Source organism: Oncorhynchus tshawytscha, linkage group LG16 (genome assembly GCF_018296145.1).
Source record: "Oncorhynchus tshawytscha isolate Ot180627B linkage group LG16, Otsh_v2.0, whole genome shotgun sequence".
In the NCBI taxonomy this organism is placed as follows: domain Eukaryota; kingdom Metazoa; phylum Chordata; class Actinopteri; order Salmoniformes; family Salmonidae; genus Oncorhynchus; species Oncorhynchus tshawytscha.
The window spans coordinates 46,799,793-46,818,481 of NC_056444.1; the positions used below are offsets into that span (position 1 = coordinate 46,799,793).

Here is an 18,689-nt window from a genome sequence, read left to right on the forward strand (position 1 = left end):
AATGCAGTGTTTGCTTTTGCTAGAGATTTGTAGAGTTTTGCATTTGGTGTTTTTGTGTTTTGTGTTTCGAGTTTTGGGAAAATGGCCCAAAGATTCAGCAAACGTGTGTAAACAGTTGTGGAAAACTAAGACTGTCACAACATCATTGAAGGCAATTGGCATGAAGTGGTTTACCCTTGTGAAACACAAAATTGGGTCATTGTTCCAAAACTGTTTTATGTTTGTGGGCCTTACAACTGCCCTGTTTCTAAACCAGCAGACTGGAAAAAACACATTTCTACATCTTTTAAACTCATTTGTGAATTATTATGTAGGCTGATTCAAATTTCACATTTGATTTAACAGAATGAGCAGCTGGAGGAGGGAGGGGAAAAGGTGCCAAGTGGAGATTTTTGATCCATTTCCACATGATTAAACTCCACACAGACGTGAAAACTTCACAAGTCTACACAATCAACTAAAACACGAGTCTAATTAAAGAAACAGGCAGAAAGGAGAAATAATGACAGGATTGCATAGTATAACACGTAAGCAAGAAAAAAAAAACATTTACCAACAAAAATATTCATCTGTTGAAGGAGCTTACATTAACTCGTCATTAATTCTCTCTTTTTATTCACCATACCTTTCCTTAGTGATTTACTTTCCTTTGTTTTAGTCCTAATGGTCCTCTCTCCTTGACATGCCTTTTCATGTGAGCACTAAGCCGTTCATTTCCAGTGGAGAATGCGCTACACAGCAGTGCATAATTTATAGGTTTAGAAATGAGAAGATATGAAAACTTTAGAGGATGCAAAAGCCTCTTTGATTCATAAATATCTGTCCCCAGTCACACCATATGACAAGCTTCTTTGAACCTGAATGAATTTGTTATTATTAGAAGACAGAGTACTTCATCAGTCATCCATTTTATTTGCATCCTATTCATTTTCTCTCCAGGTGGGATCACTGCAGTCATCATGAAACAGTACAGAATGGTCCCATGTGCTCATCAATAAGGTAAGATATTAACAGCAGTTTGACTTGAATTCAGTTAAACCTGCCAAAACAATGTTTGTGCACTGCCTTTATTTACAAACACATACTTCTTATTCGGAAATCTGGAAGCATCTACCAGTGTGGAGAGTATACCTGGTAATAATAGCGAGTCTTTACAGAACCCAAGACCATTCTACATTTTTATTTGACCATGGGAAAAAGAGCTACTGTGAAAATACCACAGTGCGGGTTTGATTGAATTGAGCCCTTTGAGTAACTTCAAAAAGGCTCTGAAACGGGACTGTGCAGATAAAGGTCAAACATTAACACTGAAACAGCCACTTTACAGTGATGGTTTTGAAACAAATACCTGGAGTAACTGAAAATACGTCTAAGCTCAGCCTGTGAATATCGCACATCCCTCTGACAAGCCTTCTAATCAAGGAACTAAAGCAAATGTGTTCCATTCAGGTGTGTAATGGCGGATTCATCATGTTAGGAGGAGAGTTGTGGAGGTGGGCTTGATAGGTGGTTCGAGGTACATCTCTCTTCTCTTGGCCTGTCATTACATCTGTCTGTTAGCCTTTACAGTTTTTTACAATCTCTTCTACACTGAATGTGGCACTTGAGGCACACTCAGTGAAACCATTAACTCATGTACCTAATCTTCAGACCAAGTCTGCAAAACTGCAAGGACATTATCTGCTTTTACACTCGGTTGGCAAATGGTTAAAACACACTTTTTGCAAAACACTAAACATAGTTCTCTACATTAGACACATCACTCAAAAGTAACAGGGTCTCGTGTTTCGTTTGGAAAACGCTGCCATTCAAAATGCCACACCTTTACCGATTACCTACACCCAGTGCTCACGTGTGAAAACACTTATAGCTCATTTATTCACTGAGAAATCAGATCTTGAGCACTGTAAATAAGCTTCAGGTTGGCTTTCTTGGTGTCTTTGATTCTCTTTCAAAAACAAGGACATTTCTAATTGACCCCAAACTTAGTAGTGTACTTGTACGGGTGAGTGCTATGACAAACTGCCGTGGACTCCACTGCACACTGAACATGCAAAAGACACAAGATAGTAGTGTTCTACCTTTGTCACATCATTTGATGGTTTGTGTATAGAGGTTATATGCAAAAACACAATTTTGAGAAGAGTTTAAATAGTTTTGAACAAAGTGTTTGGTTTTTCAAGAGATGTGTGACGTCTTGCATGTTGTGCGTGTGTTTTGGGGTTTTGTGTGTAGAGTCTAGAGAAAAGGAGCCATAGTTTCAGAAATCATTTGTAAACAATTGTCCAAAACTAAGTTACGGTGACATCAACCACACACGGCACTATCGCCCCAACATCCGACATCATCCTCTGAGAGGAGCAAAAAACAAGGGGAGAGCAGCTCCCATCCTCGTGCCATAAATTGGTGGCCGTCGCTGCCATACAGTTCACCTTGGTGTTAATGAAAACGAATGGATCATTCCATCTTTCCCTTTCCAGGAATGCCACTGATTTACAGTACAGGTGAGGTGTCCACAGTCACACAAAACGAATGAATGGATGCTCTCTTTCTCACTCAGAAATGGTTGGTACACGTGAACATGCTCCATCAAGGTAAGCTATATTGGGATGATCGTATGCACATGTGTGAGCGAATACCATGTTACATAAGCTAAGCAGATACATTGGAGCCATGCTGTTTACACCTTTGACATCACAGTCGGAGATGACTCCATCTTGTAAATAAAATACATCACCCTGTCCTAGTTGCTTTGCTTGGCCTGTCCATCAAAAGCTGTCCATGACATAACAGGGAAGAGGGGCTTCCCCCCCCCATATGACTCCATTTCCATGGACATGTTGAAGAAGACAGTGAATCGACAGCTATTTATCCTAATCTCCCTGACAGTGAGACTGATAGTAGAACAGATAGCAGGACATGTGTGATCCATCCATCTCTCTGAAGTCTGAACTCTTGACTGGGCTGTGGTTTGTGGGCAGGAGACCTGAGGGCCATCCAGACTACACTGTCTTTAATGGTTTCCCTCTCTAACCTCCAATCCCATTGCAGTTCCATGTGGTTGGATGGATGACCAGACCAGTATGCGACACAGACACACACCGAAGTGTGCCCGATTGGCTCTGGTGATCTGAAGGAGCCCCATAAGGTTCGAATTGACAGGTTTGCAACCAATGTTACAGTGGGGAGAACAAGTATTTGATACACTGCCAATTTTGCAGGTTTTCCTACTTACAAAGCATGTAGAGGTCTGTCATTTTTATCATAGGTACACTTCAACTGTGAGACGGAATCTAAAACAAATTGTATGATTTTAAGTAATTAATTTGCATTTTATTGCATGCCATAAGTATTTGATACATCAGAAAAGCAGAACTTAATATTTGGTACAGAAACCTTTGTTTGCAATTACAGAGATCATATGTTTCCTGTAGTTCTTGACCAGGTTTGCACACACTGCAGCAGGGATTTTGGCCCACTCCTCCATACAGACCTTCTCCAGATCATTCAGGTTTCGGGGCTGTCGCTGGGCAATACGGACTTGCAGTTCCCTCCAAATATTTTCTATTGAGTTCAGGTCTGGAGACTGGCTAGGCCACTCCAGGACCTTGAGATGCTTCTTACGGAGCCACTCCTTAGTTGCCCTGGCTGTGTGTTTCGGGTCATTGTCATGCTGGAAGACCCAGCCACGAACCATCTTCAATGCTCTTACTGAGGGAAGGAGGTTGTTGGCCAAGTTCTCGCGATACATGGCCCCATCCATCCTCCCCTCAATACGGTGCAGTTGTCCTGTCCCCTTTGCAGAAAAGTTTCCCCAAAGAATGATGTTTCCACCTCCATGCTTCACGGTTGGGATGGTGTTCTTGGGGTTGTACTCATCCTCCAAACACGGCGAGTGGAGTTTAGACCAAAAAGCTCTATTTTTGTCTCATCAGACCACATGACCTTCTCCCATTCCTCCTCTGGATCATCCAGATGGTCATTGGCAAACTTCAGACGGGCCTAGACATGCGCTGGCTTGAGCAGAGGGACCTTGCGTGCGCTGCAGGATTTTAATCCATGACGGCGTAGTGTGTTACTAATGGTTCTCTTTGAGACTGTGGTCCCAGCTCTCTTCAGGTTATTGACCAGGTCCTGCCGTGTAGTTCTGGGCTGATCCCTCACCTTCCTCATGATCATTGATGCCCCACGAGGTGAGATCTTGCATGGAGCCCCAGACCGAGGGTTATTGACCGTCATCTTGAACTTCCATTTTCTTCCATTTTCTAATAATTGCACAGCTCTCTGGTCTTGGCCATTGTGGAGAGGTTGGAGTCTGTTTGATTGAGTGTGTGGACAGGTGTCTTTTATACAGGTAACGGGTTCAAACAGGTGCAGTTAATACAGGTAATGAGTGGAGAACAGGAGGGCTTCTTAAAGAAAAACTAACAGGTCTGTGAGAGCCGAAATTCTTACTGGTTGCTAGGTGATCAAATACTTATGTCATGCAATAAAATGCAAATTAATTACTTAAAAATCATACAATGTGATTTTCTGGATTTTTGTTTTAGATTCCGTCTCCACAGTTGAAGTGTACCTATGATAAAAAATGACAGACCTCTACATGCTTTGTAAGTAGGAAAACCTGCCAAATCGGCAGTGTATCAAATACTTGTTCTCCCCACTGTATATAAGGAGTCTGGTTTAGAGTCTGGTTGGGGATGCTTTACTCACAATTATGTAAAATATTTATGTGAAAAATGTAAATAAATACAACTAATTTGATTTATGTTGAAACAGACTAAAATAGATAGAGCTGTTGAATGTGATTATTTCCCTACATGTAGAGTAATGGTAAGAAATGCAGCACACCCTCACCAGACCTATAATTTATTCTAACTCGAGGAGCCATTTCTTGTTGGTGTTCTTTGAGTAATATCTCACAGCCGGCCATCACAAGTCAACAGGCAGGAAAGGATCTACTACCATGCCTTTACAAACCCATCCAAATCCAGATTTTGCATTTTGTGGACAACATAACACCAAATACCATGGGACAAAAATTGTCCAATTGCTCATGGTTGGATTTGCAAGCTGCAGTTAAAACAGTCTAATGTTACTATATAGAAAGAAAAAGGTTTTATTTCCAAAAGGTACTGTATTAGTGTTTCCTTTTCATTATTGCCTTTATGCTAACAGTGCCCCCTTTTTAATGCAATACTGAAGATTACATGTATATTTCATAATACGCTTACAATCCAATTAGTTATACTAGTTATGCAATAACTTTATTAAATATAAAGCGTGTGCGCACACACACTCAAGAGGGTTGCATTTCGGGGAGCTGTCCATCTGTGGTCACGCAGGTAAACCTCTAATCTTATTAGGCCCGTTGTAAATGTTTTACTGCCAAATCACAACACATCGACGAAGAATAATAAAGCATATCATCTAATCTTTAGCCATGAGACCAGATTTATGGTTGGTTGGAAATAGCTGGTCATTGGTCTTGACTGCAGTTGTTATTCAGTTGTAATGTATAACCAATCTCATGCTTTTTATAGATCTTGTTGACGATCTGGTTTCTGCATTTGGCCTTGTCGTCTAATTATAAGTGGTTTTGCAGATCCGTTTGCCGGTTTATGGCAAGGATATGTTGCAATAATGAGATATGCCTTAATTCCTGGAAATGACCTGGAAATCCCCCTAGATTGGATAGAGAGTCAACCACCTGCAAGCCCATCCTGACAGTAGTGGTAGAGATTAACCCTGATGTGGCCAGGTCTGGAATTCCCACTCCTTTTATCCTCACCAAAATTACATATCTGCCTAGTTCACTCCCAGATGCTCCAGTATGTGTTTTGGGACAGTCCATGTTGCTTTTTTTTTTTTTGCTTTTCTCTTTTTTTAACCACATTTTTGGTTGTTGGGGGGTTTACAGGTACAATATCAATTTCAATTCATGTATTCGGTTTATATAACATGTACCCGTGGGCTGCCACGCAAAAGAAAAACAAAAGTAAGAAATACATAGAGAAATTATCATATTGACCAAACCGGATATTGTCAAATTGGTATATAAAGAAAAAGAAACAAAAAGGAGGTGGGCCTACACCCCCAACTCCCCATCCCATTCCCCCCAACCCCACATATCTTAGTCCAACCGCCTGCATCTAAGCATTTAACTGCAGGGAACTACCACATCCTATGAAGGAATGTGCCTACCTGATTTAGGCGACACAGTGAACAGTTGGGAGTTGAGGCCAATTTCATTGTAAAATTGTCCTTGGTGTTAAATACAGTCTGTGAACAAACCTAACATGTATAGTTTAATGGCTTGCATTATGAGATGCAAAGTTCATATTTCTCCATATTATGTTCCAGTTAAAGGGTTGTTCAGATTCACTAAGGTCTGTGGACCATACTTTTTTAATGGCTAGCTCATAATATGAGCTTTCCAAAAGTTGTTTTATATTATAGAGATCAGTCCTTTTGGGAGACCAGATAATTTTCTCGTTGTAGGGTTCAGTAGTTGGGTTTCCCAAGGGACTCCATAGGCCAGCATAGGTGACCTAAGTTGTAAATATACGAAAAAAGGAGTTGCCTGGTAATGTGTATGTGTCCTTCAAATCTTGGAATGTTCTTAAACCATTACTGTCCATGATAAAGGCAAGGGTACGGATTCCTCATTTGGACCATTGGGGGGGATGCAAAAGGCATTATTGCAACCCTCCAGATCGCAAGGCATTATTGTGAAATAATGGAGTATGAGTCATTTTGATTTCCAGTTACATCGTTTTTCAATTATGAGTGAAATAGAAATTGTGTGAACAATAATACAACCAAGGCGTAGTTTACATTGTTTAAGGCATATATCAGTGAAGACGACCTCTTCCAGGGCAATAGGATACACCATATTTCTCTGTATAGGCCAAGGGGCAGAAGAATCATGACTAAACCAATTTAAGATGGGGCGAAATGGTAGTTCCTGGAAATACAATTGGTACGCATAGTCCTCCTACGTCTTTCCCTCTTAGTAAGTTTGTTAATGTTATGCGAGATCGATTACCTTGCCATATACAAATGTAAACCACACTATTAACTTTATCCCAACAGCCAGAAGGGGGAGATATGGGAAGCATTGAACGACCGAAATTTTGCCATTGCAATATATTCATTTTGACAAAAGATATTCTGCTGGTTAAAGCAACTGGGATGTTAGTCCATCTACTGAGGTCAAATTGAATTGATTTGAGCATTCTGTTAAAGTTTCTAGCAATGGAGCCTCCCGAGAGGCACAGCGGTCTAAGACACTGCTTCGCAGTGCTTGAGGCGTCACTACAGACGTGGATTCGATCCCAGGCTGTGTTGCAGGCGGTCGCAATTGGGATACCCATGAGGCAGTGCACAATTGTCCAGGTTTGGCCGGCCGGGATTTCCTTGTCCCATCGTGCTCTAGCAGCTCCTTGTGACGGGCTGGGTGCATGCACACTGACTTCGGTCGCCAGTTGGATGGTGTTACCGCCGACACTTTGGTGCGGCTGGCTTCCGGGTTAAGCAAGCAGTGCGGCTTGGCACGGTCGTGTTTCGGAGGACACATGACCCTCGACCTTTGCCTCTCCCGAGACAGTACGGGAGTTGCAGAGATTGGACAAGACTGTATAATAGCAATTGGGTAAAAATAAATATTTACAGTGCCTTTGGAAAGTATTCAGACCGTTGACTTTGTCATATTTTGTTAGGTTACAGCCTTATCAGAAAATGTATTAAATAGTTGTTTTTCCCTCATCAATCTACACACAATACCCTATAATGACAAAGCAAAAACAGGTTTTTAGAAATGTTTGCAAATGTATAAAAAACATTTTGTTTAAATATAACATTTGCATAAGTATATTACATAATATTACATCAGACTCTTTACTCGGTACTTTGTTGAAGCATCTTTGTCAGCAAATCCAGCATTGAGTCTTCTTGGGTATGACGCTAAAAGCTTGGCACACCTGCATTTAGGGAATTTTTTCCCATCCTCACTGCAGATCCTTTCAAGCTCTGTCAGGTTGGATGCGGAGCGTTGCTGCACAGCTATTTTCATGTCTCTCCAGAGATGTTCGATCGGGTTCAAGTCTGGGCTCTAGCTGGGCCACTCAAAGACATTCAGAGACTTGTCCCGAGCCAGTCCTGCATTGTCTTCGCTGTGTGCTTAGGGTCGTTGTCCTGTTGGAAGGTGAACCTTCTCCCCAGTCTGAGGTCCTGAGTGCTCTGGAGCAGGTTTTCATCAAGGATATCTCTGTAGTTTGCTTCTATATTATTATTTCTATAAACCAGTTTTCACATTGTCAATATTGTGTACAGATTGCTGAGGATTTGTATTTATTTAATCCATTTAGAATAAGGCTGTAACTTAAGAAAATGTGGAAAAAGTCAAGGGGTCTGAATACTTTCTGAAGGCACTGTGTATAACAAAATAACCAAATAATAGCAATTTTTTATGTAAAACGTTTCTTGCAATGGTTTTATTTATTAATTATTAAGGAAGAAAATATATATACTCTTAAATATTTAATATGGGAAACAATTGGGATTCCATAAGTAGAGATGGAGTCCTCGTTCAGGGTCTTGAGAGGCAGTGGAGCAGATTTGGTTAACTCGGGTCGGGCTCAATGTGAGCTGGCTGAATCATACTTCCGGCGCCGACAGAGATGGCCGCCTCGCTTCGCGTTCCTAGGAAACTATGCAGTTTTTTGTTTTTTTACGTGTTATTTCTTACACTAGTACCCCAGGTCATCTTAGGTTTCTTTACATACAGCCGAGAAGAACTACTGAATATAAGATCAGCGTCAACTCACCATCAGTACGACCAAGAATATGTTTTTCGCGATGCGGATCCTGTGTTCTGCCTTACAACCAGTGTAACGGAGTGGATCACATGCAGCGACCCAAAAAAAAAAAAAAACGACTCAGAAAAAGAGGGAAACGAAGCGGTCTTCTGGTCAGACTCCGGAGACGGGCACATCGTGCACCACTCCCTAGCATTCTTCTTGCCAATGTCCAGTCTCTTGACAACAAGGTTGATGAAATCCGAGCAAGGGTAGCATTCCAGAGGGACATCAGAGACTGTAACGTTCTCTGCTTCACGGAAACATGGCTAACTGGAGAGACGCAATCCGAAGCGGTGCAGCCAGCGGGTTTCTCCACGCATCGCGCCGACAGAAACAAACATCTTTCTGGTAAGAAGACGGGGGGGGGCGTATGCCTTATGGCCAACGTGACATGGTGTGATGAAAGAAACATACAGGAACTCAAATCCTTCTGTTCACCTGATTTAGAATTCCTCACAATCAAATGTAGACCGCATTATCTACCAAGAGAATTCTCTTCGATTATAATCACAGCCGTATATATCCCCCCAAGCAGACACATCGATGGCTCTGAACGAACTTTATCTAACTCTCTGCAAACTGGAAACGATTTATCCGGAGGCTGAATTCATTGTAGCTGGGGATTTTAACAAGGCTAACTTGAAAACAAGACTCCCTAAATTGTATCAGCATATCGATTGCGCAACCAGGGGTGGAAAGACCCTGGATCATTGTTACTCTAACTTCCGCGACGCATATAAGGCCCTGCCCCGCCCCCTTTCGGAAAAGCTGACCACGACTCCATTTTGTTGATCACTGCCTACAGACAGAAACTAAAACAAGAAGCTCCCACGCTGAGGTCTGTCCAACGCTGGTCCGACCAAGCTGACTCCACACTCCAAGACTGCTTCCATCACGTGGACTGGGAGATGTTTCGTATTGCGTCAGGCAACAACATTGACGAATACGCTGATACGGTGTGCGAGTTCATTAGAACGTGCGTTGAAGATGTCGTTCCCATAGCAACGATTAAAACATTCCCTAACCAGAAACCGTGGATTGATGGCAGCATTCGTGTGAAACTGAAGGCACGAACCACTGCTTTTAATCAGGGCAAGGTGTCTGGTAACATGACTGAATACAAACAGTGCAGCTATTCCCTCCGCAAGGCTATCAAACAAGCTAAGCGCCAGTACAGAGACAAAGTAGAATCTCAATTCAACGGCTCAGACACAAGAGGTATGTGGCAGGGTCTACAGTCAATCACGGACTACAGGAAGAAACCCAGCCCAGTCACGGACCAGGATGTCTTGCTCCCAGGCAGACTAAATAACTTTTTGCCCGCTTTGAGGACAATACAGTGCCACTGACACGGCCTGCAACGGAAACATGCGGTCTCTCCTTCACTGCAGCCGAAGTGAGTAAGACATTTAAACGTGTTAACCCTCGCAAGGCTGCAGGCCCAGACGGCATCCCCAGCTGCGCCCTCAGAGCATGCGCAGACCAGCTGGCCGGTGTGTTTACGGACATATTCAATCAATCCCTATACCAGTCTGCTGTTCCCACATGCTTCAAGAGGGCCACCATTGTTCCTGTTCCCAAGAAAGCTAAGGTAACTGAGCTAAACTGGTAACTGAGCACTCACATCCGTCATCATGAAGTGCTTTGAGAGACTAGTCAAGGACCATATCACCTCCACCCTACCTGACACCCTTGACCCACTCCAATTTGCTTACCACCCAAATAGGTCCACAGACGATGCAATCTCAACCACACTGTACACTGCCCTAACCCATCTGGACAAGAGGAATACCTATGTGAGAATGCTGTTCATCGACTACAGCTCGGCATTCAACACCAAGGTACCCTCGAAGCTCGTCATCAAGCTCGAGACCCTGGGTCTCGACCCCGCCCTGTGCAACTGGGTACTGGACTTCCTGACGGGCCGCCCCCAGGTGGTGAGGGTAGGCAACAACATCTCCTCCCCGCTGATCCTCAACACTGGGGCCCCACAAGGGTGCGTTCTGAGCCCTCTCCTGTACTCCCTGTTCACCCACGACTGCGTGGCCATGCATGCCTCCAACTCAATCATCAAGTTTGCGGACGACACAACAGTGGTAGGCTTGATTACCAACAACGACGAGACGGCCTACAGGGAGGAGGTGAGGGCCCTCGGAGTGTGGTGTCAGGAAAATAACCTCACACTCAACGTCAACAAAACTAAGGAGATGATTGTGGACTTCAGGAAACAGCAGAGGGAACACCCCCTATCCACATCGATGGAACAGTAGTGGAGAGGGTAGCAAGTTTTAAGTTCCTCGGCATACACATCACAGACAAACTGAATTGGTCCACTCACACAGACAGCATCGTGAGGAAGGCGCAGCAGCGCCTCTTCAACCTCAGGAGGCTGAAGAAATTCGGCTTGTCACCAAAAGCACTCACAAACTTCTACAGATGCACAATCGAGAGCATCCTGGCGGGCTGTATCACCGCCTGGTATGGCAACTGCACCGCCCTCAACCGTAAGGCTCTCCAGAGGGTAGTGAGGTCTGCACAACGCATCACCGGGGGCAAACTACCTGCCCTCCAGGACACCTACACCACCCGATGCTACAGGAAGGCCATAAAGATCATCAAGGACATCAACCACCCGAGCCACTGCCTGTTCACCCCGCTGTCATCCAGAAGGCGAGGTCAGTACAGGTGCATCAAAGCTGGGACCGAGAGACTGAAAAACAGCTTCTATCTCAAGGCCATCAGACTGTTAAACAGCCACCACTAACATTGAGTGGCTACTGCCAACACACTGTCAATGACACTGACTCTACTCCAGCCACTTTAATCATGGGAATTGATGGGAAATGATGTAAATATATCACTAGCCACTTTAAACAATGCTACCTTATATAATGTTACTTACCCTACATTGTTCATCTCATATGCATACGTTGATACTGTACTCTATATCATCGACTGCATCCTTATGTAATACATGTATCACTAGCCACTTTAACTATGCCACTTGGTTTACATACTTATCTCATATGTATATACTGTACTCGATATCATCTACTGTATCTTGCCTATGCTGCTCTGTACCATCACTCATTCATATATCCTTATGTACATATTCTTTATCCCCTTACACTGTGTATAAGACAGTAGTTTTTTTTGGAATTGTTAGTTAGATTACTTGCTTTTTATTACTGCATTGTCGGAACTAGAAGCACAAGCATTTCGCTACACTCGCATTAACATCTGCTAACCATGTGTATGTGACAAATAAAATTTGATTTGATTTGATTTGATTTGGTTAGGATTAATTTTATAACTTGAGACGAAGTTGAATTTATCTATGATCTTCAATGCGTTTGGGAGCGATTGAGATACATTGTCTAGATGTCAAATATTGTCTGGGTATGATGAGATTAGGGAAATTGTTGTTATTTCATTCGATTGACAAATTGCCTGGGCCAGGGGTTCCATGGATAATAAAAATAGCAAAGGAGAAAAATCGGCTCACCTTATCTACTGCTTCTTGTGATTCTGAACAGAGCAGATACTGCCTGTTATAACAATGTTTGAGGGATTTGGCATATACAGTCAAGTCCATAAATATTTGGACATTGACCAAGTTATTATTATTTTAGTTGTCTACCACAGCATATTGGAGTTGAAATTAAACAATGAGCGTAATTACATCCAAATCAGGTGAACGGCGTGGGAATTACAGCACTTTATATACGTGCCCCCCTTTTAAAGGGACCAAAAGTAATTGGACAATTGTCTGCTCAGCTCTTCCATGATCAGGTGTGTTTTATTCCCTCAATAGTTAATTTACAAGTAAGCAGATAAAAGGTCTAGAGTTGATTTCAAGTGTGGCATTTGCATTTGGAATCTGTTGCTGTTAACCCTCAATATGAAGTCCAAAGAGCTGTCACTGCCAGTGAAGCAGGCCATCATTAGGCTGAAAAATTAGGCTGAAAAACCCTTCAGAGAGATGGTAAAACCATTAGGTGTTGGCAAATCAACTTTTTGGTACATTATTAACAAGAAAGAACACACTGGTGAGCTCAGGAACACCAAACGGCCCTGAAGACCACGGAAAACAACTGTGGTGGATGACAGAGTAATTATTTCCCTGGTGAAGAAAACCCCTTTTCACAACAGTTGTCCAGATCAAGAACACACTCCAGGAGGTAGGCGTAGCTATGTCAAAGTAAAGAGAAGAATTCACCAGAGTAAATACAGAGGGTTTACCACAAGATGTAAACAGGACGACCACATCTAAAAAAAAGCCTGTACAGTTCTGGAACAACATCCTATGGATAGATGAGACAAAGATCAACTTGTACCAGAATGATGGGAAGAGAAGAGTATGGAGAATGGAAGGAACTGCTCACCATCCAAAGCATACCACCTCATCTGTGAAGCTTGGTGGAGGTGGTGTTATGGCGTGGGCATGTATGGCTGGTTCCCTTGTATTTATTGATAATGTGACTGCTGACCAAAGGAGCAAGGTGAATTCTGTGTTTAGGGCTATATTATCTGCTCAGATTCAGCCAAATGCTTCAAAACTCATTGGATGGTGCTCACAGAAATGTGGGCAATGACCTGAAGCATAGTGCAAAAGCAAACCAATATTTTTTATGGCAAAGATGTGGAATGTTCTGCAATGGCCAAGTCCATCACCTGACATGAATCCAATTGAGCATGCATTTCACTTGCTGAAAGCAAATCTGGAAGCAAAATGCCCCAAGAACAAGCAGGAACTTAAGATAGCTGCAGTAAAGGTCTGGCAGAGCATCACCAGGGAAGAAACCCAGCAGCTGGTGATGTCTATGGGTTCCAGACTTTAGGCAAAGAATTTGCAACCAAATATTAAAACTCACAATTTAATTTATGATTACGTTAGTTTGTCCAATTACTTTTGAGCCCCTAAAATTGGAGAGAAAATGGTTGCAATTCCTACATGGTTCATACAATACTTTTGACAAAGATTTAAATTAAAGTCTACACTTAAAGCACATCTTGATTGTTTCCTTTCAAATCCATTGTGGTGGCATACAGAGGCAAAATTATGCAAATTGTGTTGTGCTGTCCAAATACTTGGACCTGACTGTAGTATTTTAATCATATAAATAACATTGGAGCCACTAACATTGGAGCCACAGTGTGATTCTAGTCTATCAAAAACTTTTTCTGCATCAAGAGATAAAACAGCCCAAGGAGCTGTTGTTTCTGATGAAGCATGTAAGATATGTAATAGTCAATGGTTATCTGAGGATAAAAGTTTTTGAGCAAAGCCTATTTAATCCGTGTGGAACAATTTGAGTAACTAAGTCTCGAGACGTGACAACATTTTGTAAAAGAGATTAATATCTGTGTTTATCACAAAAGTGAGAACACTGGGTGGCATCTTTACCTTTTTTTAATGAAAGCGGAATTAGTGCTGTATTCACATCTCTCAAAAATGAACCTACGGGGGCCTCCCGTGTGACACAGTGGTCTAAGACACTGCATCGCAATGCTAGTTCTGCCACTAGAGATCCAGGATCGAGTCCAGGCTCTGTCGCAGGCGACCGGGAGACCCATGGGGCAGCGTACAATTGGCCCAGCGTCGTCTGGGTTAGGGGAGAGTTTGGTGTGTCCTCCGACACATTGGTGCGGCTGACTTCCGTGTCAAGAAGCAGTGCAACTTGGCTGGGTCGTGTTTCGGAGGATGCACGGCTCTTGAATATCATCTCTCCCGAGTCCATTCGAGAGTTGCAGCAATGGGACAAGACTAACTACCAATTGGATACCACAAAAAAGGGTAAAAAAAACAGCTGTGTTAATCATTCTGAGCAATAGTGGACTGGTTGAGAGAAGAGGAGTTCTTAATTCTTTGTCTGGCTTGGTGTGGATTAACAATCATAGGTGTTTAGTTCTTTATAGTAGCGGGAGAATCTTTGATTGATTAATTTGGGTTCTGATAGTAGTTTCTGCACAGCTTGTTGGCCAGTTAAAGATTGGTACGATTTCCATGGAAGTAATGGTTGAGTCTATAACTCGATGGATGGCAAATTTTGCTCTCTGTCTTACCAACGTTCTCTCTTGACCTTGGAAAGAGCAATAGCTACCTGATCTGAAAAAAGTGTTGAACGCTCTAAAGCCGTTAAGAACATTTCCAATTTGGATATCTTCTTTAACTTGTTCAACTCAGATTCAAATGTATTTGCATAATGTTTTTCATGTGCGTCAGTCTAACTAAACTAAACTAATTTTGAGTATCTTATGCATCATTATGATTATACCTTTAGTTGTATTTGGGGCTGATGGAAAAGCAGACAGTTTGTACAAAATGGTTCTTCATTCTACGTGCGTCCTTACGGAGCAAGTGTGTTTCTTGGAGCATTGTTATGTCAATATGGTTTCTTGCTAGAATATCAAGACAGCTGGAACACTTGATAGGATGATTTAGGCCTTTCAAATTCCAAGAGAGAATGTTATATCAATGATATCATTGTTATCTTTAGCACATGGATGTGTAACTAAAAGCAGGACCTTTTAAGCAGTATATGTTTTTGGTCTTTAAGGCATTGAAACATATAAATAAAGTTAAACATAAAACAAGTAACCATTTTCAGACCATTACAGTTTAGTTAGTAGATGTAATGTGTTAGCGTGAATAATGAAGAAAAATATCAAATATAATCTTAAAAAGTAGGCTAAATATAACAGATATGCAAGCCTCACCACCATATTTGAAGAAATGTCAAATAGAAAGGTTGTAGGAGCAATAGTTATTGATCCATTATCCTCATTATTATTAGTAAAATGGCTTAAATTACCTTAAACATAACCTGACCCTCAATATGTATTAAGCATTTAAGTGCTCTATACAATGTACAAAATGAAATAGGGTATGTGGATTAAACGCAGTCTATAATCTACATCTCACAATACTTAATCGTGGCCTGTAGGCCGAGTCCTCCCTGGGAAATACATTTTGTCGCCTAAACGGAGGCGGACAGACATCAACATGAACTGAATCGAGTGGACTGGCCATCTCGGACTGGCCATCTATCCAACACAGAATGAATACAAATATTAGGGGAATAGCTTCCAATTTAAATGTACATATTTAGCCCTTAAGGATGCAATGTGCTGTAGCGCCACAAGGAAGCAGCCCCAATCTGTATACACTTCGATATATTGTCCGTTGTTCATTAATTGGTATGGTGTCTGTCATCATTGGGTAAATGTCTTGGACCATAAATAATGTAATAATAGCCAAATCCAATGTGCAGTAATAATAATAACAGCAACAATAATAGTGTTCCTTTTACCCAATTGAGGGGGTGTCCTTATCATTGTCTTATGCTGAGTTCACCATCATAACCATAGGCTAGGCTGTATGATTGTGTGTGGAAGCCTACCTGAATACTGAGCCAGTGTTGCCTGACACCAATACTGAGGGTGACAATTACAGCTAAGTGGCCACTGAAAATGATAGTTTTACACGAAAGTCCAAAATTGACTTTTGTACACATCTAACATTTTCCCATGCCCGTTTAACAGATCAATCCCAAAATGGCTTCAGCTTGGTTGAGTAGGGTAAGTGGGTTCCCTAATGAGCAGGAGGAGTGAGTGTGAAGGTGTAGTCTAGCTGAGCTCCAGTGATTACTGGTTGGATTGGGAGGCCCAGTGCCTTGTGGGAGAAGAGTAATCAAAGCGGGTCATGAGGGAGCAATGAGTATCGTCTGGCAATCAGGCCACAACAGAGGTCGCCTTCATCACTTCCATATAATGCCCTTTTCAAGTACAACCCCCCAAGACATCCTACGCCACCACGACCATGACCACCACGGAGTGCCTAGAAATCCCCATACCGTGTAGTTGGTAGAGGGAGGGACGTAGCCCAGACTCTAGATGGAGCAGGGTAGTTATCGACTCTAACAGAAAGAAAAATTATTTACCTTGGACCGCTTTCCAATCGAAACCAGGCCTGTTTATGTGTAGTAAACATATTTTGTGTTTTTCCAGTGCATGCTTTCTCCTTTCCTCTCCGAATGACTCTGGCATGCTGCCCTAATGGGGGTTGATAACAGGCATAACTCAGGGACCTTATCGATTGAGTCTCTTCCTGTCCTTAAGGATGTCACCATGCTGGACCCTCTTTCCCTTCACCCAGTGACCATGACTTCTGACCCTTAACAATGTCAGCTTGACCCAGGGGGCTGGACAGTAGCCAGGCTAGTCATCTTTGTCTCCACTGCCCCTGGGAATGAGCTGCTCCAAATGGGACAGACATACTCAGAGTGTGCTGGACAGACATTTACGTGAATTAACTTAGACTCTCTGTCAACCTACTCTGAAGCAACAGTAGTCTACCATTTCATTCTTGGATCATACCCTAATATTCAGATATGCAGCGTAGAAAACAGCTGAGGGCATCTGTCACAACAAATATATGTGTCGCACTGCATCCAAGGCAAGCTGGGGGATATTAACTCATAGGCACTTACAAGACATACTGGAGAAGTTGACTTTGGCCTTGCCTTTAGAAACAAATCGTGTGAATGGTAAACACCAATGCCAATAATGACCTGGCATATTTCAATCTTCTCGCTCTCGTGAATCCTTGCTGCATGGAATCTACGTGATAGGCATCTCTCATGCTAACTCCCAAAGAAACACCCCATACAGCTAATACATACACTATACATTCCTATGGAGGCCAAGTGCTGAAAGCAGAAAAAAATCCCAACAGGTCTCAACGGTTATAGTATAGTAAAGAAGGGTGGCTAGTCAAAGCTGGGAAAATCCACAGTTGACTGTCACACACTACCTACTTACAGTATAGTGCAAGAGTCTGAATTCCTATAGCTCTGACCTAGTTTGTACTGTAATTCAGTAGCTGTGGCAGTGCTAAAATCAGGAGGGGATTATTACATTTTAGTGCAGTTTTAGTGCAGTACACTGAAATCCTATTATGTGTAATCCATAGTAGTACTGTAGATATTATGAAAGGTAAACCCGTAAACCCTATTGGAATCTCAAGAACTGATTGAGGATTTTTTCTTCCAGTGGGAAACCTAGATTTCATGAGAAGATGATGCAACATATTGGAGGCCCCTTACAGTGGTAATTTGGAGGTCATACACAATCACAGGTATTACCTATGAATATGTGTTACAAACAACCCCAATCTCAAAGCAGAGATGGGTTCTCTATTATAGAGAACCCAACTGGTGGCCCGCTGGCCTCAATCTTGTTGATGATCCCTGCTCTATGAATACTGTACTCTCTTAACCCATCCTCCAGACATTTAGCTAGTCTCTTCATGATCTGTTCTCCATCTCAGAAGCTCCTCTCGATGTACAGTATTTATGCCTTGGGGAGGGCTGCTAATGCTGAGCCTACTGATGATTGTACGCGAGGGACACTGCTACAGAATCTACAGAAGCTGAGTGGGTGGCAGGTAGCCTATCTGTTAGAGCGTTGGGCCAGTAACCGAAGGACGCTGGTTTAAATACCTGAGGTGACTATGCAAAAATTTCCCGATGTGCCCTTAACCTAATTTCCTCCAGGGGCACTGTACTGCTACGGCTGACCCTGTAAAATAACACATTTCACTGCAGCTATCTGATATACACTTTAAAAATATAAAAACATTTGGTGTTCAGGAGGCTACTGGGAAGAGGGAAGACCTGATGAAGACGCCACAAGGAAGATGTCACATTACTGTATCTATCTGTCACTTTGGGTTTGAATTAACGCAAACATGGAAACAATCCCTGAATTCTCCAGATGACTCGATTGTAGTCCTTTATTGCGAGGTTATCCTAAGGAATTTCTATT

At 42.4% G+C, this 18,689-nt stretch overlaps 1 protein-coding gene across 4 annotated transcripts in view; it reads right to left on the reverse strand.

The window, feature by feature from the left end:
* Positions 1–18,689, reverse strand: part of LOC112215758 (fibulin-2) — a 49,727-nt gene that overhangs the window by 26,237 nt on the left and 4,801 nt on the right. The gene's annotated exons all lie outside the window — the stretch shown is intronic.